Raw genomic sequence first — 26,935 nt, 5'->3', positions numbered from 1 at the left:
GTTAAAGCATATCTTGTTTGTTTCATTTCAAAGCCATTGTGGTGGTGAATAGAGGCCAAAATATGAAAATTCTGTCAATGTCCCAATATTTATGCACCTGACTGTATAATGCATGTATGGTAACAAAAGAAGCAAAATGCATTTGAGCCCAACTCTACATGCAGCCCTATATCTCCAGCCCATTGCAGGGATTATATACCACTTAGGGATCTATATACCAAACATGTGTCTACTATTACTGTGATACCAATATCTAATAGAATAATGAGACCGCAATACATTCCGCACCGGAGCGATCTGTTCCAGACATATACTGAGTATTCACATCCCATGTATGTTTGTGGCTGGTAATAACATTGTAACATGTTATTATACTGTGTGACTGTGGGCTAGATTTATTAAGCAGCTGCTTTTGCTGATTCTCTGCTGTTTTCACCCTGAAATATCAAACTGCAATAAATAGAAATTTAAAACCATGTTTGTTTTACATAAGCAAATTTAGTCCTGGAGCTTTTAACACCCTGAACTCAGCAATATACCTTGGAGTATAGACTCTGTAAATATAGCCATGCCTGCTTTATTATTTACTTTAATATGCAGCTTTAACAAAATTTGATGTACCAGTTTCATGTATATCAGCTCATTGAAATTGTATTTATCCTATATGATGCCTAATAAGTTGCAATTTGTATGTAAAACATTTCCCACACTTAGAGCATGAAAATGTTTTTTCACGTGTGAGTTCTCTCATGTTCAGCAAGATGGGATTTCTGTTTAAAACATTTCCCACACTCAGAGCATGGAAACGGTTTCTCACCCGAGTGACGTCTCTTATGTTTAACAAGATGTGCTTTCTGTGTAAAACATTTCCCACACTCAGAGCATGGAAACGGTTTCTCCCCTGTGTGACTTCTCTCATGTTCAACAAGAAATGATTTGTGCGTAAAAGATTTTCCACACTCAGAACATGAAAATGGTTTCTCACCTGTGTGAATTCTCTCATGTGTAACAAGACTGGATTTTGTTGAAAAACATTTCCGACACACAGAACATGAAAATGGTTTCTCCCCTGTGTGACTTCTCTCATGTGTAACCAGATGTGTTTTCTGTGTAAAACATTTCCCACACTCAGAGCATGAAAATGGTTTCTCACCTGTGTGTATTCTCTCATGTTCAACAAGAGCTGATTTACGTGTAAAACATTTCCTACACTCAGAGCATGAAAATGGTTTATCATCTGTGTGACTTCTCTGATGTATAACAAGACTGGATTTCATTGTAAAACATTTCCCACACTCATGACATGGAAATGGTTTCTCCCCTGTGTGACTTCTCTCATGTATAATGAGATGACATTTATATGTAAAACATTTTCCACACTCAGAACACGGAAATGGCTTCTTACGTGTGCGAGATTTTTGATGTGTAACAAGGCTGGATTTATGTGTAAAACATTTCCCAGACACAGAGCATAGAAACAGCTTCTCATCTATGCGAGATCTCTGAAGTCTAACAAAAACTGGCTGACATATAGAACTCTTACCAAATTCAGAACTGGATAATATTGCATCACCTTTATGAGCTGTACTTTGATTAGAGGGACCAGATGATGTATCTGCACTATGAAGTGCTGGGTATATATTTAGGGTACTAGGGTTTTCTGCTGCAGAATCTTGTCTGATGTTCTTATCTTCTATTCTATCATTTAGAGACACGGTGAGACTTCTCTCTGAGGTATTCTTGCTTGTGCCACCATCTATTGGAAACAAATGTATGGTAATAGACGTAATTGTTTAAAAAGAGGAGCAAATAAGACAGTTTTTCTTAAACTTAACATGTCTAAGACTGAGCTGATCATCTTCCAACCAACTGGAGGCAACTAAGACCCTCAACCACTCACTAGTCATCTCTAGACTGGACTACTGTAACCTCCTCCTATTTAGCCTTACCAACTCCCATCTCTCTCCACTCCAATCTCTCCTCAATGCTTCTGCCTGACTCCAAACCAACTGCTTCTAACTCCCCTTCCCTTCACAACCCAATTCAAACTTCTCACACTCACCAATAAAGCCATTAACCAATTGACTCCCCTCTACATCTCCCTCCACACTCCCACCCACTATGCTCTACCAACAACTATGTTCCTCCCATTACTGGCTCCAAGACTTTGCCCATGCTGCTCACCACTGCTGGAACTCTCGCCCTTTCAGACTCTCCACCTCCCTTCAAAGCTTCAGACAGGCTGTCAAATCCCATTTTTGTTTACTAAAGCTTTCCTGCCCTCATTCTAAACCACCTCTCTATGCTGCTTACTTACTGTTACCTCTGGTCACCCCTGTCTGTCAGCTCCACCACATGCTTCAATGCACAGGGTACTCTTCCTTTTTGTGCCCTATCTTCCCTGACTATCATATCCTCTCCAATACCAACAGTGGCACTGACCCACCCTGTTTTTGTGGGTACTGTGACTGCATGTACTGCAATGTTTTTATAACCCATGTTCTACAATTTTTTGTACAGTCAGTTTTTTGCACTATTATTATGTTTGCAATGTTTTCTGTTTATATACTTTGTAAAACACCATATAAATGAGAGTTATGGTAAACTTGCCTTTGCTTCTTTCTTCCAAGTCCATAGGGAGACCTTGGGGGTGTAGGGGGGGGTTGAGGACGGGGCACCACACAGTTAAAGCTTTCAGCTCCCAGGATGCATCGGTCCATCCCCCTATCCTCCGCCCCCGTGCCAGAGGCACCTCAGTTCGTGACAAGCCAAAGGCCGCCGGAGGAGGAGAAGGAAGACTGGTACACACAAGAATCACACTTTTACAGAGAAGGAGACAGGAAACCGGTGACCAGAAACATAGCCCATATGAAGCCAGGTGTCAGGGCGGGGGCCCGGTGGACCCTATGGACTTTAAAGAAAGAGTTAACAAAGGTATATTTTACCACAACTCTCATTTTCCTCTTCAGGGTCCATAGGGCTCCACGGGGAGACCTTGGGGATGTCCCAAAGCAGTCATTTAAGGGTGGGGATGCTCCTGCACTGAAGAGAATCTGGCGCCCAAATGAAGCATCCTGAGAGGCAAATGTATCAAAGGCATAGAACCTTAGAAAGGTATGGACAGAGAACCACGTGGCCGCCTAACAAAGCTGTTCAGCTGAGGCGCCACGACGAGCTGCCCAGGAGGGACCCACAGAACGAGTAGAATGAGCAGTAACAGTAGCCGGTACAGGAAGGCCTGCCAGTGTGTAAGCCTGTGAGATAGTCATGCAAAGTCATCTAACCAATGTATGTTGGCTGTCCATCCCTTCTTGTGACATCCACAGGGCATAAATAAGGAGTCTGATCTCTGAAGGGAACTGGCACGGTCCACGTATATCCTGAGAGCACGGACCACATCCAAGGAGGCCTCACCTACCGATAGGTCTGGTGATTGAAAGGCCGGGACTACAATTTCCTCATTAATGTGGAAACCAGTAACTACTTTTGGAAGGAAACCAGGGCGAGTCCGAAGCACAGCCCTGTCCTGATGGAATATCATAAATGGGGAGCTCCCCTAAATCTGACACCCTTCTGGGGACGCCATAGCCAGAAGAAAGAGAGTCTTAGCTGTGAGCCACTTTAGTTCCCCAGAATCCAGAGGTACAAACGGAGGACCCTGGAGGGCATGAAGCACTACTGACAAATCCCATGGAGCCACTGAAGGGACAAATGGAGGTTGTATATGGAGGACACTCTGGAGGAAGGTGTGGACATCCGGTAGTGGAGCAAGTCTATGCTGGAACCAAATGGATAGAGCAGACATATGCACTTTTAGTGAGGCCAGGCGGAGTCCAAGGTCTAATCCAGCTTGAAGGAAGGCCAGGACTCTGGAAATCCTAAACACTTGGGGGGTCATAGCTTCTGGTACGACACCATTGGAAATATGTATGCCACACTCTGTGGTAGATCCGAGCAGAGGCTGGCTTACGTGCTCTGAGCATAGTTTTAACTACAGAGCTAGAGAATCCTTTGGACCTCAGGAGGGATATCTCAAGAACCACGCCGTCAAAGACAGATGAACCAGGTATGGATAAAGGCAAGGACCCTAACACAACAGGTCCGGTCGTTGAGGCAGCAGGAACGGAGTGTCGATGGAGAGACTCCGAAGATCTGAACGCCAATGACGTCTGGGCCAAGCTGGAGCCACCAGCAGGACAGTGCCTCCACCTTGTTTGAACTTCCAAAAAACTCGAGGAAGAAGGGAGACTGGAGGGAATAAGTATGCAAACTGGAAGGTCCACTTCACTGATAATGCGTCAACGAAGGTTGCCTCGGCATCCCTTGTTCTGGACCCGTACACCGGCAGTTTGTGATTGTGGCGGGATGCCATGAGGTCCACCTCTGGGAGGCCCCATCTGCTCACTAGGAGTTGAAAACCTCTTGGTGAAGAGACCATTCCCTGGGATGCAAGTCATGACGGCTGAGGAAGTCTGCTTCCCAATTGAGAACTCTTGGAATGAACACCGCAGAGATGGCCGGGAGGTGACCTTCGGCCCATGTCAGAATGCGTGACATTTCTGTCATTGCTGCCCGACTTCGAGTGCCTCCTTGATGGGTGATGTAAGCCACTGTTGTGGCATTGCCGGACTGTACCTGGTACCAGGTTTTCCGTGAAGTATGGTCTAGGCCAGTATGAGGGCCCTGTAGACAGCTCAAAGTTCCAATATGTTGATTGGTCGAATTAACCCTGCCAATGTCCAACGACCCTGAAAGGAGTGTGGACCGGTCACTGCGCCCCAGCCCCGGAGACTGGCGTCTGTTGTTAGGAGTACCCAGTCCAGGATCCAAAAGGGATGACCCTTGGTTAGATGAGATGTTTGTAGCCACCAAGAGAGGGACAGACGCACCTCCGGAGAAAGTACCATTGTCTGAGCTTTGATCCGATGGGAAAAACCTGTTCCATCTGGAGAGGATCAGCCTTTGCAATGGCCTGGAATGGAACTGAGCATACTCCATCATGTCAAAGGTGGACACCATGGATCCAGAACCTGCATTGCTGAGTGGATCAACACCCGGCGACTGTGGAGACATCTGCGCACTCGTAGTTGAAGTGTGAAGAAATTGTTGTCACGACTTTAGGAAGATTGGCCGCCTGTGATGGAGCAGGCTTGTGGGCTGAAACCGTGGTGGCAGAAACTGAGGAGGTTTCAGATAGCTTTTCCTCATAAGAGAAATAAGATAGAATCCAGTTGTGATGAAGTATACAGGGTTTTATCGGAACAGACAGGAAACTGCTGGGAATGATGGGTAGTAATAAACTAACAGTCCAGAACGAGCGAACAAGTGAGTCCTAAGAATCTGTGACTTGAAGGTAACAGCGTATAGAGAGTTGAACGACTAGTGTAAGAACTCCACGACAAGCAGGGCACTGGTCAGATGACACTGAATATCCTCAATGGACAGATGCAGGAATCCTGAGTCCGAGTAACTGGGGTACGCCCAGTAAGACGGGTTGAGAATCCTTGGTCAACGTATAGAGGTATATCCAGCTAGACTGTGGTGACTTTGGCTTTCGATGCGTGTGGGTCTTGAATAAACGATGCGTCCAACTCCAGATGTAGTACACTGATGTGTCACAGAGACAGGGGTGCGCCTTAAGGGCCCTTGGGTTAGTACCCAGAGTAGCGACTTTTGACAAAGAAGCGGAACACCGGATTGCATAGAAAATCCAAGGCATAAAAAGGTAAAAGGAGCCAAATACTAGGACTTGAGAAGGCGATGAATGAGCATACAAGAAGGGTTTATATATGCAGTGCCTGCTGCTGATTGGTGACAGACTTATAGCTGACTGGAGACTCAGGAATCACTGGTGGACCATGGCTACGACAAGATGGCCACGCCCATAAACTGAGGACTCCACCGGGAACTCTGGAGGATAACGTCACACTGCTGGAGGAACACCAGTCAGCGTGGAGAGGGAGACCTGCGCCCTGCGGCTGGAGCGTTGCCGCGAAGATGGACAGCGGCTGCCCAGGCACATGAAGCGGAGACCTGAGGTAAGTAAGGCTGCAGGCTGGGCTCGGAGTCGGGACCCGGTAGCGGTGTTCCTGACACTTGTCTGATGTCAGAAAGATTCTCTGATCCTGAGAATCCAACAGGGCTTCTAGATGAATCAAGCTCTCTTAGGGGTAGTGGGAGGACTTTTTCCAGTTAATTAACCATCCGTGCTTGTGAAGGAAAGCAATGGTTAGCTGCAGATGGCAGTGAAGCACTTCTGAGGATCCTACTAAGAGCAGGAGGTCATCCAGATATGGTAGCAGTCGGACACCCTGACCACGCAGGTGGCCCGCCATGATAGCCATATTTTTTGTAAACACCTGTGGAGCTGTGTATAGTCTAAAGGGCAGAGCCTGAAATGGGAAGTGTTGCTGAATTATAGCAAACCGGAGAGATCGCTGATGTGAGGGCGCTATAGGTACATAGGGTACTCGTCCTGAATATCCATAGATACCATAAAGTCCCCAGGCTCCATAGCTAGTGTGGCAGTATCACTAGAGATGGCGCTGGTGAGCAGCAGATTGTGTGTGTGGCAGAAGAGAGCCGTCCACACAGAATACAAAAGCATTCTGGGAGATTGTGTAAGGGCTGCCCAGTGAACTCAGTCCAGGGAGGACTGAGGCAGACCAGTCAGACAGAGACTGTGCTAGCAAGCCAGTGAGGGCCAGGAGGCCTGAGCCTAGACCTGTGAGATACAGGGAAGGCTATCCAACTCTGCGACTGAGCTATGGTACCTGCAAGGAAGCAGGCCAGACTGTGAGAGGCGGCAGCCAACAAGCTAAGGAAACTATACCAGGCCAGTGTCCAGTCCTGCATGTGGCAGGAAGGACCACCAATCTCAGAGACTGTGAGAGACTTTCATGCAGAGTAGCTGCTTCTGTAGAGAGGGTTCAAGAAGTGAGCTAGTGCCCTAAAAAAGGGATAGGCGTTTATTATTTTATGTTTGTTCCTGATTATGTTGGAAGTAAAGCACCATGTTCATTTGTTTTACTGGAATGCCATATGTGGAGTCTGATTCTGCACCTAATCAATGCACCACTGACACTAGTCCACCAAGCTAATTACCCCAAGTATCACACTAGGGTGTTCCATACTGAACCTGGGTAACCTGAGGAATTTGTTCAGGGATTTGAGGTTGAGGATAAGCCGATGAGACCCATTCGGCTTCTGAAACAGAAAGAGAGTAGAATAATAACCAGTCCCCCCGCTGAGATAGCGGGACTGGCACAGTTACCCCTGCCTGCAGCAAGGACTGTATGGTTTTCTGGATTTGTAGGGCCTTGTTCACATTACTATTTTAGGTTGAATCATTCATTTTAGAAAAGCATTGGAGGAAGGACTGTACTATGGGGAGTGTGTGCATACATGGTAGTTTGTTGTGATAGTGCAGTGTGTGTTTAACAGTGCAGGGAGGAGACTGGTCAGATCTCCGGGTTGGTAACACACAGTGACATGATGTGAGAAAGAGAAAGAATCTCATATGGGTTGATGACTTCTGATGTATGAGATACACCAGAGAGTGTGGGGAGGAGACTGGTCAGATCTCTGGGCTGGTAACACACAGTGACATGATGTGAGGAGGGGAGCAGAAGCCTTATGGTGGCTGATAGCTTCTGACTCCCCACTGGGCAGATACATTGTCCTTATTAGTCTGTACTGATAGAGGAGGGTGCAGATTGAGAGACTGCTGTAGTGACAGAACCAGGAGAATATGACACTCTTTGTAATAATTGATTATTACGCACCTGTGCGGATATCTGTAGGGATTTCCTCCTCCTTAAATTGCTGATCACCCCTCACATACGTAGCTTCTTTTCCCTCCATTTCTTCTACCTTATTATCAGTGAGACCTTCACCCTAAGTGACCCACATAACAATAAAATAGTTTAAAAATGGCTGATTTCATCAATTCACATTAAGTAGAATATTGCAGTAAATAACACAGACAGCTTCTCTACAGATCATATAGTGACAGTCACTTTGATATTTGGGGAGATCCTAAACCCCACCTACCTGATCCTCCTGTGGGGTCCTGTGAGTCTCCTCTGTACAGTCCTGTGAATGCAGAGGATGGGGACATCTCTCTGGGGTATCTCTGTTACTGGGCCCATCTGTAGGAGACACACAGTGATAGAAATCACGCCTAAACAATGTACTCTATGTAAAACATTTCCCATACTCAGAGCAGGTAAATGGTTTCTCACCGGTGTGAAATCTCTCATGTGTAACAAGACTGAACTTCATTATAAATTGCTTAGTATAGTTATTATTAATATTCAATATTGCTTACCACGACTAAAAGTTCTCCTTGTGGACACAAAGGCAGCAAACGACAACAGTGGAACAGCCACTATATGTCCCTTTAGCACACTCAGGTGGCAAAGTCCCAATGTCAGAGTCACATGACTATTTTAAGCTGAATCATTCATTTTAGAAAATAATTGGTGGAAGGACTGTACTATGTGTTCAGTTATAGTGTTGTGTGTATGCATATATGGTATTGTTATGATGGGGGCTTGTATAGGTTTACAGTGCAGGGAGGATACAGGTTAGATCTTTGGGCTGGTAACACACAGTGACATGATGTGAGGGGGAGAGCAGGAGTATAATAGGGGCTGATGGCTCCTGATGTATGAGATACACCAGAGAGTGTGGGGAGGAGACTGGTCAGATCTCTAGGCTGGTAACACACAGTGACATGATGTGAGGGGGGAGAGCAGGAGTATAATAGGGGCTGATGGCTCCTGATGTATGAGATACAACAGAGAGTGTGGGGAGGAGACTGGTCAGATCTCTGGGCTGGTGACACACGGTGACATGATGTGAGGAGGAGAGCAGGGGTAAAATATTAAGTGATTATTACTCACCTGTGCGGATAACTGTAGGGATTTTCTCCTTCTTAAATTGCTGATCACCCCTCACATACGTAGCTTCTTTTCCCTTCATTTCTTCTACCTTATTATCAGTGAGACCTTCACCCTAAGTGACCCACAGAACAATAAAATTGTTAAAAAATTTCCAATTTCATCAATTCACATTAAGTAGAATAATTGCAGTAAAGAACGCACACAGCTTCTCTACAGATTATACAGTGATAAGTCACTTTGGGAAACCCTAAATCCCATCTACCTGATCCTCCTGTGGGGGCCTGTGATTCTCCTCTGTACAGTCCTGTAAATAAAGAGGACGGGGACATCTCTCTGGGGTATCTCTGTTTCTGGCTCCATCTGTAGGAGACACACAGTTACTGAGTACATTGATTTAGGTATGATTATCAGATGCTGTGTATGTGTCGGCCTTCAAAACTCTTCTATACTTTACAGTAAAACAAAGTCTCCTCTTACCCAGTGAGGTGAGGGGCCGGTGATTCTCCATCATCACATCCTTGTACAGACCCTTGTGTTCCTCTATATACTCCCACTCCTCCATGGAGAGATAGACAGCGACATCCTGACACCTTATAGGAACCTGACACACACAATGATACAGTCATCACCCAGACACATCCCCTGGTGTTACTGCATAATATCCCATTCCCAGCAGGCACCTCTCCAGTCATCAACCAGACACATCCCCTGGTGTTACTGTATAATGTCCCATTCCCTGCAGTCACCACCCACACACAGCCCCTGGTGTTACTGTATAATGTCCTATTCCCAGGAGTCACCTCTCCAGTCATCATCCAGACACATCCCCTGGTGTTACTGTATAATGTCCCATTCCCAGCAGTCACCTCTCCAGTCATCACCCAGACACATCCCCTGGTGTTACTGTATAATGTCCCATTCCCAGCAGTCACCTCTCCAGTCATCACCCAGACACATCCCCTGGTGTTACTGTATAATGTCCCATTCCCAGCAGTCACCTCTCCAGTCATCACCCAGACACATCCCCCGGTGTTACTGTATAATGTCCCATTCCCAGGAGTCACCTCTCCAGTCAGCAGCTGAATGATCTTGTTGGTGAGTTCCAGGATCTTCTGGTCATTGTCTCTCTCATGTATCAGTGAGTGAGGTGGAGGCACCGTGATGGGGCTCTGGGTCCTGCTCCATCCTCCTGACACACATGGACGCCTTCTGGGTGTTACTTGCTCACCGGATGTCTTCTTCACTACTGTGTAATCCTATGTAATGAGATACATCAATAATAGGCTAAATTAAACTTCATCTATATGGATTTTTTTAAAGTTTATTGTGTATAATATACAAGGAGTTTATTTTACAAATATGACACCTCTATCTGTTAGTTTCCTACATATAGCACATTGGGAAGTATATAGCACCTCTTCTACAGTTCCTGCCATAAATAACTTATTGTGAGGCATGTAATATGTTCTAATGTATAAAGACTGTGGGACAGATGCTATTATCTGAGACTCTATACCTCAGGCCTAGACCTACCAATGGCTCTCTAGGTGCTGTGACTACAAGTGAACCTTATGCTGGGTAACACACTAGACAATTGGTCGTCCGATTCGGCGGATTGAAGCAACATATTGGGCACATCTTTTAGTGTGTACCTGCTAAGTCGCTGATGATGCGCGCTACCGCGAGTCGTCAGCGACATCCTCCGTTGGTCCTACCTGCAGGTCCAATGGGGAATGTCGTTAGAGAGTGTGTATGCACTTGCTGATGTCAGCTACCCCTTCGGGTCCCTTCGCTGAAGATGTCAGGAACACTAGACACTGTCTAGTGCAGAGGTTCTCAAACTCGGTCCTCAGGGCCCCACATAGTTCATATTTTCCAGGTTACCCAGCAGGAGCACAGGTGTAGTCATTACTCACTGACACATTTTAAAAGAGCCACAGGTGGAGCTAATTATTTCACTTGTGACTCTGTGAGGAGACCTAAAAAACACTCACTGTTTGGGGTCCTGTGGACAGAGTTAGAGAACCTGTGGTCTAGTGTGTACCCGGCTTTAGGCTTTGCTGTAAGTAGACCATGAAATACTGTGTGTGAGAGCAGCCTCAGAAATGAGGAGAGCAGGAACCAGATTGCTGGGCTCAGAAAAGAGTGACAGGACAGAAAATGACATCAGCAATTGGCACATAGCGTAAGAGAATTAGTACAGTAATAGGAAAGAGAGGTTGAGGCTAAAGATAGTTGTTATTTAGGAGCCGTGTTACATGGGGGATGGAAATGTACCAGTAGGGAGAGACAGGCTGAGGAGGGGAGATAAAGGAGGACATGCATTAGGGGAGAGGGAACGGAGAAGTTGAGTGATATGATGAGATGAGAGCAGTGACTTCATCCTTAGTTACTGGGGAGGATGAACAGAGGGTGTATTGAGGAGTGACAGAGAAGGTGGGTGGGATGTGAGGGATATGGCAGGAGGAAACACCTTGTTGTATGGTGATGATTTGGGGGGGGATCTCTCACATTGCCATTAAACAGTATTTTGGTACTTACCGGTAAATCAATTTCTCTGATTCCACAGGGGACACTGGAGCTCAAGACACTGGGGTATAGACGGTGGTAGAGTAGAGCCTGGCACTTTAAATAATTTAGAAGTATGACTGGCTCCTCCCCCTCTATGCCCCATCAGCCCCAGTTAAGAAACTGAGCCCGAGAAGAGACGGAGGACAACAGGAAGACGAGGAGAAGGAGAAGTCCACAGAACAGACCAAGTCCGACTAAAGGAAACCGAATAACCCACTGCAGAGAAAACATGCAGTCACATCACCAATTAAGGCTGCCGCGATAGAACTGTAATAGAACAAACCAAAACAAGAAGGCAGGTAAGCAGCGCTGGGTAGGATTCCAGTGTCCCCTGCGGAATCGGAAAAATGGATTTACCAGTAAGTACCAAAATCCTGTTTTCTTCTTCATCCACTAGGGGGCACTGGAGCTCAAGACACTGGGGATGGCCCAAAGCTTCCCTCCTGGGTGGGAAGCGCAGAGAAATTTAAAGATCCTGCGGCCAAATTCAAACAGGGACCACCAAAAACTAAACTCTAGGACAACTGGAAAAGCAAGAGCTGAGGTCCAAGCTCCGTAGTGCTCAGGAAAGAATCAGAACTCCTCCCTGTACAGTCCCAGAATTCCACAAATATACAGCATAAGCTGAAAGGAACAGGAGAATGACGACCCTAGTTGACAACAGGAGACGAGAATCATCAGAACACTCTAAGGTTAGCTGAATAAAGACCAACCCTGACCGTTGGTTGCAGAAAGAACCAACAAGGAAACCGTAGGAGAAGGGAACAACACAATAACAAAACTCGAGAACCTAACCAGATTCTAAAAACAGGAAGCTGCAACAGCCGCTGACATTAAGATCCCAGCCCGCCTGGCAGTAAAACTTGTTATAGATATATAAAATATGAGATATGGTAAGAACTTACCCTTGTTATCTCTATTTCTACGAAGTCCATAGGGTTCCACAGGATACCTTGGGGTATAGGTGTGACGTCAGTCGCAGGGCACCAAAGAGTTAAGCTTTCAGCCTCCCAGGATGCACTAGGTCCCCCTCCTATACCCCGCCCCCGGGCCAAGGCACCTCAGTTAGTTACCAAGCCATAGGCCGGAGGAGGAGAAGGAAGAGAGAGAACAAAGATCTGGACACATACAAGAATCACATTCTCACCAGAGGGAGACGGAAAACCGGTGACCAGAGCAAAGCCCATCTGCAGCACAGGTGCGACAGGGCGGGAGTCCTGTGGAACCCTATGGACTTCGTAGAAATAGAGATAACAAGGGTAAGTTCTTACCATATCTCATATTTTCTACTTCAGGGTCCATAGGGTATCCACAGGATACCTTGGGGATGTCCCAAAGCAGTATCCTTTAAGGGTGGGGACGCTCCTGTGCAGAAAGGAGAATCCGCTGCCCGAAGGAAGCATCCTGAGAGGCGAAGGTGTCAAACCTGTAATACCTCACGAAGGTATGGACAGAAGACCACGTAGCAGCCTTGCAGATCTGAACTGCCGAGGCACCACGTCGAGCTGCCCACGAAGGACCCACAGACCTAGTGGAATGAGCCTTCAGAGAAGGAGGGACCGGTAGGCCTTCATGAAGATAAGCTTCAGAAATAGCCATACGGATCCAGGCTGCCAAAGTTTGCTTTGAAGCAGGCCAACCCTTTTTACGGAAGCCATAGAGGACAAACAAAGCGTCCGACTTCCTAAACGAAGAAGTGCGGTCAACATAAGTCCTTAAGGCCCGCACAACATCCAAAGAGGCCTCACCCACGGAAAGACCCGGTGAGTTAAAGGCCGGAACAACTATTTCCTCGTTAATATGAAACTGGGAAACAACTTTGGGAAGAAACTCGGGCCGAGTGCGGAGCACTGCCCTGTTCCCATAAAAAACCAAGAAAGGGGGTCTACAAGAAAGAGCCCCTAACTCAGAAACACGTCTGGCCGAAGCAATGGCCAGAAGGAAAACAGTCTTAGCTGTTAGCCATTTAATATCCACTGAGCCCAGTGGTTCAAACGGCGGTCCTTGGAGAGCCCTCAGGACCACAGCCAAATCCCAAGGCGCCACAGGTGGAACAAAGGGCGGCTGAATGCGGAGAACACCCTGCATAAAGGTGCGCACATCCGGGATTGTAGCAATCCTACGGTGAAACCAGACAGATAGGGCCGAAACCTGTACCTTCAAAGAAGCAAGGCGAAGCCCATGATCTAGTCCCGCTTGCAGGAAGGCGAGAATCCGAGACAGACGAAACTCCCGCGGTGCATAACCTCTCGGTCGACACCACTGGAAGAACGTATGCCACACGCGATGGTATATCCTCGCGGAAGACGGTTTCCGAGCTCGTAACATGGTACGCACCACAGAGCTGGAAAACCCCCGGGACCTCAGCATGGCCGTCTCAACAGCCACGCCGTCAAAGACAGCCGAGTCAGGTCCGGGTGAAGGCAAGGACCCTGAGACAGAAGGTCCGGTCGTAGCGGCAACCGCAGAGGACTGTCCACGGACAGACCCTGAAGGTCTGAGAACCAGTGCCGTCTGGGCCACGCGGGAGCTATCAACAGGAGCGTCCCTCCTTCCTGTTTGAATTTCCGGATTACCCGTGGAAGAAGGGAGACCGGAGGGAACAGGTATGCGAACCGGAACGTCCACCGGACGGACAGAGCATCCACCAGAGACGCCCCTTCGTCTCTTGTGCGAGACCCGTACACCGGCAACTTGTTGTTGTGCCGGGACGCCATGAGGTCGATTTCTGGAAGACCCCACCTGTCCACCAGTAGTTGAAAAACGTCCGGGTGCAGGGACCATTCCCCCGGATGAACGTCCTGGCGACTTAGAAAGTCCGCCTCCCAATTTAGCACTCCCGGGATGAAGACCGCTGATATGGCCGGAAGATTGCGCTCCGCCCAAACCAGGATCCAAGAGACCTCTACGAGAGCCGCCCGACTGCGAGTTCCTCCTTGCCTGTTTATGTAGGCCACGGTGGTAGCGTTGTCCGACTGGACCTGCACCGGGCGACCCTGGAGAAACCGCTGTGCCTGCTGGAGAGCATTGAAGACCGCACGGAGTTCCAAGATATTTATTGGAAGCTCCGCTTCTGTCGGCGTCCACCTGCCCTGGAACAAGTGTGGACCCGAAACTGCTCCCCAGCCCCGAAGACTGGCGTCCGTTGTCAACAGGACCCAATTTGGAACCCAGAACGGACGTCCCTTGTTGAGGTGGGTCGTCTGTAACCACCACGCAAGGGACAGGCGAACCTCCTGGGTGAGCACAATCGTCTGGGACTTCAGAGACTGAGTCAGCCCGTTCCACTTGGACAGGATCAGGTGCTGCAGAGGTCTGGAGTGAAACTGGGCGTATTCCACCATGTCGAACACCGACACCATGGAGCCCAGTAACCTCATCGCCGAGTGTAAGGACACCCGGCGGCTGTGCAGGCAACTGCGCACCCTTGACTGTAAAGCAGAGATCTTGTCCTCCGTCACGAAGATCCTTTGCTGTCCCGAGTCCAATAAGGCTCCAAGATGCAGAATCCTCCGAGACGGGATTAGAGTGGACTTCTGCCAGTTGATTAGCCAGCCGTGCCGTTGCAGCAGTGCAATGGTCAGGTCCAAGTGGCGTAACAGGAGCTCTGGAGATCCTGCCACCAATAAGAGGTCGTCCAAATACGGCAACATGCGGACTCCCTGCAGCCGCAGAGAAGCCGCCATGACCGCCATCACCTTGGTGAAAACACGTGGTGCTGTTGCCAGGCCAAAAGGTAACGCCCGAAACTGGAAGTGGTCGCTGCGGATTGCAAACCTGAGGAACTGTTGATGGCGCAAAAGAATAGGGACATGCAGGTAAGCGTCCTGTATGTCCAATGACACCAAGTAGTCCCCAGGTTCCAGCGCCAGAATGATGGACCGTAGGGTCTCCATCCGAAACTTCGGGACCCGCAAAGACTTGTTGAGTGCTTTGAGGTTGAGAATCGGACGATATGACCCATTGGGTTTCTGTACCAAAAATAGATTTGAATAGAAACCCTGGCCCCTCTGGGAGAATGGAACAGCCACTATAACTCCAGCCTGGAGCATAGTGTGCAATACCTTCCGCAGCTCCGTAGCCTTGTTCCGGTCTGATGGGAGACCCGTGGTGAAGAAGCGAGCCGGGGGTCTGTGCCGGAAGGAGAGGGCGTATCCGTGGGAAACCACCTCCAGAACCCAAGTGTCTGTCGTAGTGGTCGACCAACACTGGGCGAACTGTAGCAGGCGGCCTCCCACCCTGGGATCCCCCAAAGGGAGGCCCGGACCGTCAGGCCGCAGGCTTGTCATCTGGCTTGGGGGCCGGACGTCTGGTACTCCATGCCTGCTTCCGGGGCTTGACCGATTTCTTAGGGCCAGCCTGTCGAGGAAACGACTGTGGTTTGTGCCTGCCCTGGGCCCTAGATGACCGAAAGGACGATGGTCCCGAACCAGAAGGAGCAGCGGCCGACGGGAGACAAGCAGATTTGGCTGCCGCCAGCGTGGCCACAATCTTATCCAGATCCGGACCGAAGAGAACTTCTCCGGTAAACGGCAACGCTTCCAGACCTTTCTTGGAATCTGCGTCCGCCTTCCAGGATCGCAGCCACAAGGTGCGACGAGCAGCCACCGCTGCTGAAGAAATTCTAGACACCAGAGTACTAATGTCTAGAGCCGCCTCGTTGATGTAGGTGGCCGAATCACGGAGATTGCCAATCAACTCCGACTGTTCGGCCGGACAGTCGGATTCAAAAGAAGCCTCTAATGAATCCGCCCAGCGCTCCATCGCTCTGGCAACCCAGCAAATGGCCATAGCCGGCCGTGCTGCCCCCCCTGCAAGGGAATAAGCGGACTTCAGGCAGATTTCTACCTTGCGGTCCGTAGCATCCTTAAGGGAGGACATGGATGGCATCGGCAATGTGGCACTACGGACAAGACGGGTCACGTGAGAATCCACCTGTGGAGGGGATTCCCACTTAGCAAAATAATTATCCGCGAACGGATAAGCCACCGCCAGGCGTCTCTGCGGCTGGTATCTTTTGCCAGGTTGTTTCCACGCCTCCTCTAAATGGTCCACCAACTGACCCGAAAGAGGAAAGACTGTGGCATCGCCCTTCACATCTTTGAAAAAGGCATACTTAGATTTAGCCGCTGGGGGAACTTCGTCCTCAATCACCAAGGCTGTGCGGACCGCCCGAATAAGTCCAGGAATATATACTTTGGACTTAGCATCAGCGTCCTTAGTATGGAGAGGTTCCTGATCGTAAGGATCCAGAATCTCCCCATCATCAGACGTCCCTTCGTCATCCTCATAAGGAGCGGACAGAGACGCCACCGGCCTTTTATGAGGCCGCATCACAGACTCCCCTTGCAACACATCCGACAAGTGCTGTACAGAACTCGTCAGGGAGTTAACCCACGCTGGCTCCTGAGAACCCGGGAGCGGGGAAATAGGGAGACTGTGGGGTACCACCAATTGTCGTGGGAACCCCTGCATGGGTGACGACACCACAGACTGCTGGGACAAACCCATCGGAGTAAACGCGGGCTGCGGAGCTAACTGGCCCACTAAAGCTGTTAACGCCTGAGCGAAACAAGCCCAGGGCGGCTCCTGTACCGGTGCTGTAACCGTAATAGGCCGCGCCATGGACAAACACTGCCGGCAAAGGCCCTCCGCGCTACCCTCCCCCTCCGCTAACGGTACTTTGCCCGTGGTACACTGTAGCCGGAGGGGAAAATCACTTTCAGACATGATGGCACCACGTATGTGACCTCTCTCACCAATTAAGTATTAAATAGGCGAGAGACCACCCTGCAGCACTGCACCGCAAGGGCTTTAGCAGAAGAACAGGGACAGTAATAAAGCTGACAGTTTAGAGAAGAAAAGTTACAGGCAGCGCTAGCACAGTCACATACAATGCAGAGAAATAACAATTCCTGCACTAACAGCGCTGATTACTCAACTACACAGACACAGGGCCTGGTAGGACACAGCGCTGCATACACAGACCTGAGCCACAGCGGAGGAGAGGTATGCGGGGGGACCCAGACCACGATGCTTCCGTCCAGCGCTTCCAGCAGCGTTCACCATGCGTTCTGGAGAAGATGGCCGCCGAGGAGCAGAGAGGAGGCTGGCCTGGGGGAGGAGCGCTGCCACAGGACCAGTCGGCAGCATGCAGAGAGGGCTGTGTGCAGCGGGGGAGGCGCCGGCTGTGAGACAGGGAAGGCGCGCTCCCCTGGCATGCATTTAACCCCTGGGACGCCGCAGCGCTACCGCTCTGCTGCGGTCCGCTGTCCCAGGGGGTAGTGGAAGCGCAGGTTGGTCGCCTGGCTCCACGCTGCAGCCAGTCCCCAGGGAGCCCCCTGCCTGGGGACTTAGGACCATGTGATCAGCGGGGACCCACCGCGGGACCCCGCTGCTTACCTCTGTCCCCCTTGAATCCGGCCATGGTCCGGAGCATCTGGGGTCACCGCTAGCTGTGACCCCAGACGCCCACCAGCATCCCCGGATCAGTACCGGCGTTCTGGTACCGGCGGGGTGTAGGGAAGACAGCATGGACGTCAGGACTGACAGTCCATGCTGTTCATCCAGATGTGCAGCCACAGCTGCATGAAGAAAAAGCTTCAGGGGCTCTTCTAGCCCCCACTCCAACAGGTGCACCCGACTCCGGCCGGGCACCAAACTAAACTGAGGTGCCTTGGCCCGGGGGCGGGGTATAGGAGGGGGACCTAGTGCATCCTGGGAGGCTGAAAGCTTAACTCTTTGGTGCCCTGCGACTGACGTCACACCTATACCCCAAGGTATCCTGTGGATACCCTATGGACCCTGAAGTAGAAATATACACATTTAGAGCTGTTCCGATCCACATATATTTCAAGCAGAAGAGTATACATGAAGGCCAGAGTCAAGTACAGAACAGTCGTCCAGGACAATCTCGAGGTCTCAAACGAGAGAAGATCCACAGGGCATGAGGTGGAGACTACAAACACCTTGCAGAAGCTCAGACAGCCCATTCTGAAAACAGATGGTTAAGACAGCAACCAGATCCCTTCAGCGAGCCCTGGCAGTCGCGGATAAGAAAAAAATCTCATTATAACCCAAACGACAGACGACTTTGGCCCAAAACATAGTAAGAAACAACCAGGATACCTTAGCAGATAAGAATCACGGATGCGTGAGAACCCTAAAGTAAAAACAGAAGTAGAGCTAGCCAACAGACCACAGACAAGAGCCATCTGCAAGAACTACCAATATAGGGAAGCACCCAATACTGTGAGGTTAGAACACTAGGAGGACACCCAAGAAGGTTGCCCTGAAAGGCGAGCAGTCCATGTCTCGAAGCTATGGACTGGCTGTAATACACCAACTAGGATCTCTGGAGATAAGAATGGGAGTAACTGCTCTTGTCCCAAGAAGAACCAAGGGGCGACAAGGAAAACAAGGTTATATATGAGCAGACACCATTGGAGTCATGAAAGTGTCAACACACCCGAATAATAAAACTAGTAAGATCTACTGCGTGGCAGTCCAGAATGTAGCAGAACCACAACATAATCTAGAGTAATAGTGTCGCTAATCTCTAGTCCAGCCTAAGAGATGAATCAGAAGAAGCCTCCAAAAACAAGTGACAGGCATCACGAAGCAGCACTGCGAGATAACCTTGCGCTCTGAAGAGAGAACTACGGTTCTTTCACCTGGCAGAAAGTTGAATTATATAACAATTCCTGTCTAAGAATAACGGTTCCCCAAGGTGAGGAATAACGCTACTAGAAGAAGCATGAAAAAAAGGACACAACTTTTCAGAGGAGTGGAACTAGAACCAGAGACTTCAAAACATGTGACAGAGCCTCAGTCAACAGTGCTCACACCTATCCGTGATATCATCTCTGGTAAGGTGGTAGGGAGTAACGAACAACCCAGAAGAGGCAGAAGCCGTATCTCTCCTGGAAGTAGGAATAATGCTGTCTTGGAACTATGGACCCACACGCTAGGAAAGCTATAAAGTGAAGAGTCCACAGATATGAACAGGTACTGTGAGAGGGAGGTATGTTGTCTGTGCAATGTCAGATTTGCGTTATTTAGATCATCTACCGAGGCAATAGTGAGGTAAGTCCACTTACCTGTGAACGTCCAAGTCTCTTCGTAGAATTTCACTGACCTTTCACATCTCATGGCAACCAGCCTAGTCAGGTATTGGAAAGTAGCAATAAATTCATTATGTGGTCTAAGACCCAATGTTCTACAGCTCGGACTGCAGCCTGGAGATGTTGCAGTAGAAAATGCTGTAGAAAACTAACATTCTGTGTGCTTAAGATAGAAAGGCCACTCATTACAGTACCTTCTAAACTGTCTTTTCTCGCAAGAATGTAGAGTACGCATCGTTACAGTAACAGTATGGTGAAGTGCTTATAAGCAAAAGAGGCAGAGTCACAGGAAGCATAGCGTAAGAATTAACTGTACCGCTCAAGTTATACCACATATTTGACACTGGAACTTGCCCACCAAGTTTTACTTAATGCCCGCCAATATAAGTCAAACCAGGCCTGCCCCTGCCTAAACGGTTGGAGGGTGGCCCTCAGGTCTGCAGAAATAGCAGTTGTAACTGCAGTCTATGAAAATGGACCTGGGGAGGATTAAAACTCGGATTCTCTAGATTCTTATTGGAACTCACATGTGACTACTGCATTTGAGACTTATCCTGCTGAGTTAGCTCTGGTCAGTCTGTGACAAGACAATTCTATGGAGAACCATGTAAGCTTAAATATTAGTGATCGCAATCAAAGGAGGGATAGACCTGTAGACACCCTAACCCCAGTAATGGGTCTAAAAGCTTTTCTCCAAGAGTATTATGAAAATATTCATACAAGGAATGGGCATAATACAATATAAATTTAGGACACACATCACTACATACACTACTACGCATGTATGAGAAGGCAATCTCATTTTAAGGAAGAGTTGGTGCTAAGCGAAGACAATTTACTGTCATATTCCCGCACCAGTTGAGCCCAAAGTCTCTATCGCAGCATGCCTAATATTACTGAGTACTGAGAATACTGCATTCTTAGAGCTAAAAAGTTGCAATCTTTAATAATAATACTAATAGGCTCCCCAAAGGGGCGTATCAGAATTTAACTGATAGGAACAGTACTACACTATACGTTTGCCCAAGTTGTGATGCGATAGTCCAAGACCCAAGCGATGTCAGGCAGAAATGCCCCACCATTAGAACAGCCTCAGCTGTACCTGGACATCTAGTGCCCCAGGCGCACCCAAGTACATCAAAACTAAATGAATAACAGCGCTGTGTGACACCTACAATTTAAATAAATACTGAATAGAAAATAATGCCAATCCATCAAAGAACCAAGTGATGTGGAGTGATTGTTTTTCAAGCATACCTGTTGGGACAAGCACAGTTGTTGTCTGTGCTGCCCGTGGATTACTAGCAGCAGTCGGAGCGTGGAAAGACCAGACCAGCGTTACCCTGAGGAAACGTCTGTTGGGAGCAAGCTGGGTAAATATACCGGGACCTTTAACATTTACAATTCTGCTGCTGGCGTTATCCCTATTACAGGACTTGCAACTTCTGCTCTATTTGACACACTTCTGCATAATTAATTTGGATATACGCTAATTAAGTCTTCAGTTCTATCAATGGAGATTCTTCAACACATGAACACATGGTTGACGTGTACCTGGGGACTCCAATAATGGACTTGATCTGTGCAACGATACAGGTGGACTACTCCTAATCTCCTATACAAACGGGGCAAACATTTTATACTTCTTTGCAAGTTGTCTCAATCTTCTAAATACCTGCACTAGATTAAGACCTTATAATTATATAGTTGGATCTGGTCTGGTTTTTGAGAGATAGTTTTATTTTAGTCTGTGTTTTATGATAATTTTATGTTGATACATTTTATATTATATATATGTATGTGTTCATGGAATAATTTATGAGCGCTCCCCTTTTTTTGATGTGTATTCATCTTAAATCAATTATTTGGTAACAGCAAGAGGTCGTCCACGTATGGGAATAGTCTGACCCCTTGACCCCATGAATTCCGCCAAAACCACTTTCTGTCGCTTAAAGAGTGGCTCTTTTGTCTTAGGATTGGGCTCTGCATATTCTATTTGAAGATTTGATTTGACAATCCTCACTGGTGCAGGTACATTCAATAAGACTGAAGCTCTTCCAGTGAGGACAATACAGCACGTTTAATAGTTATACTGTGTAAGGGCCACTCACTTTGCAACATTTGTTGAAAAGCTGTAGAAGTAGCCGCTAGACTATGCACTGAGGTAGAGAGCATGTCTACCCATGGAGGAGGCATAGGAGTTACTGGTATCGGTGGGTGTACCTGTTGTGGCAATCCCATAGGGGGAGCTACCGCAGGGACTGCTAGGCGGTCTGCAATTTTAGCCAACACCTGTGAAAAGGAAGCCCAGAAACGTTCCTGAGCAGGGGCTGGAGGGACTGACTGGTCTGGGGCAGTATAACAAGATGCACATAGAACATTTTGAATTAAATCCTCCTGAGTTAATCCTGCTGAACAGGACCTGCAAGAGACCAGTATAGGAGCAGCAGGCTGCTTGTTACCCTTGCCTTTGCTAGACATAGCTGCAAGAACAGTAGAACACACAATATGGCACTGAGCAGTGTGTTAGACCACAGTGTAATGACGTCCTGAGCTGGGGGAGGGGTCGCAGGGAGAGGGCCGACCTCTCCTATGCCGTCATAAACCACCGGGTCCCTGGCCTCTGTTTATTCCCTGCACCGTATCATCTTATGCCCTGGTGGTCTAGTGGAGTCCCAGACGAACCGGTGTTTATATCAGCACCTCCGGTCTGTCTCCTGAGACCGGAGGTAAGACGCACAAGCGGGAACCCGCCTTACCTGTCCTGTGTCCTGACTGCAGTCTGGTGTCCGCCCGTGGAGCCACGCTAGCCAGGCTCCCCGGTGCCCTGCCGTAAGTACCAAAGCCTGGGGCTGAAGTCGTGGCGTCGCGGAGGGGTGATGGAGCAGCAATGCTCTTCAGTAAAACCAGATCAAAGAAAAAACAAAATAAAGCTTGGGCTGCTTAAAAGTAGACCCACTGTGTAAACGGGGATCCAGCTCCTGCTGGACACCAACGACAAACTGAATTGCCTCAGTCTGTGGGCGCGGTATAGGGGGGGGGGGGGGGGGGAAGGAGGCTGGATCCTACCATCTAGGCACTGCCTGGACATGAACATCCAACAAAGTTCAGTGTAAGTTTAAAGCTCATAGCTGAGACTGCAATGAGGGTGCACCAGCAAAATATAGCAAGAACTCTGCATACAAATGGCCTGTATGGGAGGGTGGATAGAAAGAGGCCATTACTAAAGAAAAACTCAATCCAGTTTGTCAGTCATCCACCTAAAATGTGGGACAAGGTTTTGTGGTCAGAGGAGACAAGAATGGAGCCTCTTTGTCCTAAATTCAAAACACTATGTAAGGCGCAAACCTAACACGACCCATTCCTCAGTAGCCACCATCCCAGCAGTGATATATGGGGCTGGCAGCATCATGGGGCAGGGGCACTTTCCTTCAGCGAGAACTGGGCATTGTCAGAACTGAAGGAAGGATGGATGGATGGTGCAACATACAGGGAGCTCCTACAGGACCACAGCTTCAGTCTGCTAGATAACTAAAGCTTGGGAGCTCCTCCATGCAGCAGGACAATGATCCCAAGCACAAGGATAACCCAACACTGGTTCTACAACACAAAGGTGAATGTTCTATAATGACCAAGTCACTGTCCAGGTCTCAGTCCAGTTGACAATCTGAAGCACTACATGAAAATTGCATCCAAAGCCTCATCCAACCAACTTTAGTCACCTGGAGAAAATCTGAAAAGAAGAATGGGCAAAAGTCACTCCCAAACTGTGTGCAGACCTGGTAGTAACGTACCCAACAGACTTGGGTACGTTAGACTTGGTAGAACCACCAACAGCTGTTATTGCAACAATAGGTGGTTATACCATGTACTAGTCTGCAGGGGGTGAATACTTATTCAAACATAATAATCAGGTATTTTTTTTAAACTGCAGACAAATAATGAATTATGAGTTAAGTGTCATTTGTAACATATAGATATAATGAATATGAAGTAGGATGGCTACTTTTGCACTCACTGTACATTCCCGATATACCAAGTGGTTTAGGAATATAATCAACAAAGCCATGCGGGTGTGCCATCTCTGTAACCAGAGTCTGGAATCACAGAGGTCTTCTAGGACTGGAGGTCACAGGTGGTGCCCCAGAATTCCTCACCTCTCCCATCAGTTTACTGTTTAATAATATCAGCAAAAGTGATGCCACTGTGACGTTCTCAGAACCCCTCACCTCTCCTGTCATTAAGTAGATGATCTCCAGGGTGAGATTTACTATCCTCTCAGTCACGTGACTCCTGTCCCTGTCCATCCTCAGTGATCAGCGGCAGAGCTCATCCTCACGTGAAATTGACGTTGTTCAAAGCTCAATTGTCTAGAAATACATATATAAAATTAAATTAAACATCACATAGTGTATCATATTTGCATATATAACATGTACTGAGTTATTCCCAAGTCCTCCTCTTTTCCCTGAGCCATACAGTCTTGGTCAGTGTTTGTAATAATTTCCTATAAAGACTACTCAGTCACAGATACACAATAATATACCTGGGCACACATTATATATCCATATACTGTATACAGCACAGTCACTGCCCAGCATTACACCTCATACATACAGACCTGGACACACATCATACATCATCATGTCCAGCACATATACCTCCCATACCCACAGTCACTGCCCAGCATTACACCACATACATACAGTCCTGGGCACCTTATATATCTTCATGTCCAGCACATATACCCCCATACCCACAGTCACTGCCCATCATTACACCTCCTACATACAGACCAGGGCACACATTATACATACTCATGTCCAGCACATGTACCCCCAATACCCACAGTCACTGCACAGCATTACACATCATACATACAGACCTGGGCACATATTATACATCCTCATGTCCAGCACATATACCCACAATACCCACAGTCATTGCCCAGCATTACACCTCATACATACAGTCCTAGGCACATATTATACATCCTCATGTCCAGCACATATAACCCCAATACCCACAGTCACTTCCCAGTATTACACCTCATACATACAGTCCTGGGCACATATTATACATCCTCATATCCAGCACATATACCCCCCATACCCACAGTCACTGCCCAGCATTAAACCCCTATACATACAGACCTGGGCACACCTTATACATGCCCAGCACATATACCCTCATACTCACAGTCACTGCCCAGCATTACACCTCATACATACAGACCTGGGCACACCTTATACATCCTCATGTCCAGCACATATACCCCCAATACCCACAGTCGCTACCCAGCATTACACCTCATACATACAGATCTGGGCACATATTATACATCCTCATGTCCAGCACATATACCCCCCATACCCACAGTCACTGCACAGCATTACACATCATACATACAGACAGACCTGGGCACATATTATACATCCTCATGTCCAGCACATATACCCCCCATACCCACAGTCACTGCCCAGCATTACACCTCACACATACAGACCTGGGCACACATTATACATCCTCATGTCCAGCACATATAACCCCAATACCCACAGTCACTTCCCAGTATTACACCTCATACATACAGTCCTGGGCACATATTATACATCCTCATATCCAGCACATATACCCCCCCATACCCACAGTCACTGCCCAGCATTACACACTCATACATACAGACCTGGGCACATATTATACATCCTCATGTCCAGCACTAATCCACCCATACCCACAGTCACTGCCCAGCATTAAACCCCTATATATATACAGACCTGGGCACACCTTATACATGCCCAGCACATATACCCTCATACTCACAGTCACTGCCCAGCATTACACCTCATACATACAGATCTGGGCACATATTATACATCCTCATGTCCAGCACATATACCCCCCATACCCACAGTCACTGCACAGCATTACACATCATACATACAGACAGACCTGGGCACATATTATACATCCTCATGTCCAGCACATATACCCCCCATACCCACAGTCACTGCCCAGCATTACACCTCACACATACAGACCTGGGCACACATTATACATCCTCATGTCCAGCACATATAACCCCATACCCACAGTCACTGCCCAGCATTACACCTCATACATACAGTCCTGGGCACATATTATACATCCTCATATCCAGCACATATACCCCCCATACCCACAGTCACTGCCCAGCATTACACACTCATACATACAGACCTGGGCACATATTATACATCCTCATGTCCAGCACTAATCCACCCATACCCACAGTCACTGCCCAGCAGTAAACCCCTATATATATATATATACAGACCTGGGCACACCTTATACATGCCCAGCACATATACCCTCATACTCACAGTCACTGCCCAGTATTACACCTCATACATACAGATCTGGGCACATATTATACATCCTCATGTCCAGCACATATACCCCCCATACCCACAGTCACTGCACAGCATTACACCTCACACATACAGACCTGGGCACATATTATACATCCTCATGTCCAGCACATATACCCCCCATACCCACAGTCACTGCCCAACATTACACCTCACACATACAGACCTGGGCACATATTATACATCCTCATGTCCAGCACATATACCCCCATACCCACAGTCAAAGCCGTGTAAAGCAGCTAAATCCATCCAAAGTACTGTGTAGTGTTCTTAAACCGCAGTTTGTGTGCCCAAACAACGGACTTTTCGCGGATTTCTGCTCACCACATCAGGACATTGCAAACTGAAATACGGGCATTCACACCCGATCACAGCAATAATTGAATAGCTCCTGCATACAGGGCCTGATTCAGAGCCAGACGCTCTGACCAGAGCGCTCGCTCTAAATCAGGGCCAGCCTAGCTGAAAATGGTGCGGCCTCCTGGCCGCTCGCATAGCTGTGGGTGACCTCCCACAGCTTATGCGAGCGGCCAAAAAGATGGTCGCGATGGTCAAGACCATCGGGCTTGTGACGAGACCCTTGCGGTAGAGTCTCGTCTGCCGCAAGCCCGGAGTGCTTTTGGCTCTATCAGAGCCAAAAACACGCCCACTGACATCACTAGTGATGTCAGTGGGGCCGGACCCAGACGGTAGGCGTTCCTATGGGAACGCCTCCGTCTGGGCAGTCACGCCCCCGGCATGCCCACCAAAGGGGGCGTGCTGTCACTCACCATCGACAGCACGCCCACTTTGGTGCGAGACCCCGAGCGACGACTTCCCCGTCGCTCGCCGGGTCTCGCGCATGCGCACGACGGAGGCGCCTCAGTCGTGCGCATGCGCATTTGGGTAACATCGACCCGCTTGCGAGCGTACAGCGCTCGCGAGC

General features: G+C 48.4%; 1 pseudogene across 1 annotated transcript in view; it reads right to left on the bottom strand.

The window, feature by feature from the left end:
* Nucleotides 1-537: 537 nt before the first annotated feature.
* The window catches only part of LOC148477783 (uncharacterized), a 35,864-nt pseudogene continuing 9,466 nt past the window's right edge, over nt 538-26,935 (bottom strand). Inside the window, exons 3-10 of the transcript XR_015872471.1 lie at nt 23,830-23,970; nt 9,971-10,162; nt 9,384-9,507; nt 9,169-9,266; nt 8,907-9,018; nt 8,053-8,150; nt 7,785-7,896; nt 538-1,756 (exon numbers count right to left, since the gene is read on the bottom strand). The product of XR_015872471.1 is annotated as an uncharacterized LOC148477783 (transcript). The remainder of the gene's footprint in view (nt 1,757-7,784; nt 7,897-8,052; nt 8,151-8,906; nt 9,019-9,168; nt 9,267-9,383; nt 9,508-9,970; nt 10,163-23,829; nt 23,971-26,935) is intronic.

Source organism: Taudactylus pleione, unplaced genomic scaffold (assembly GCF_031769625.1).
Source record: "Taudactylus pleione unplaced genomic scaffold, aTauple2 ptg000689l, whole genome shotgun sequence".
NCBI classification, from domain to species: domain Eukaryota; kingdom Metazoa; phylum Chordata; class Amphibia; order Anura; family Myobatrachidae; genus Taudactylus; species Taudactylus pleione.
Note: the sequence above shows the minus strand (reverse complement) of the source record. Positions and strands in the feature narration are given on the sequence as shown.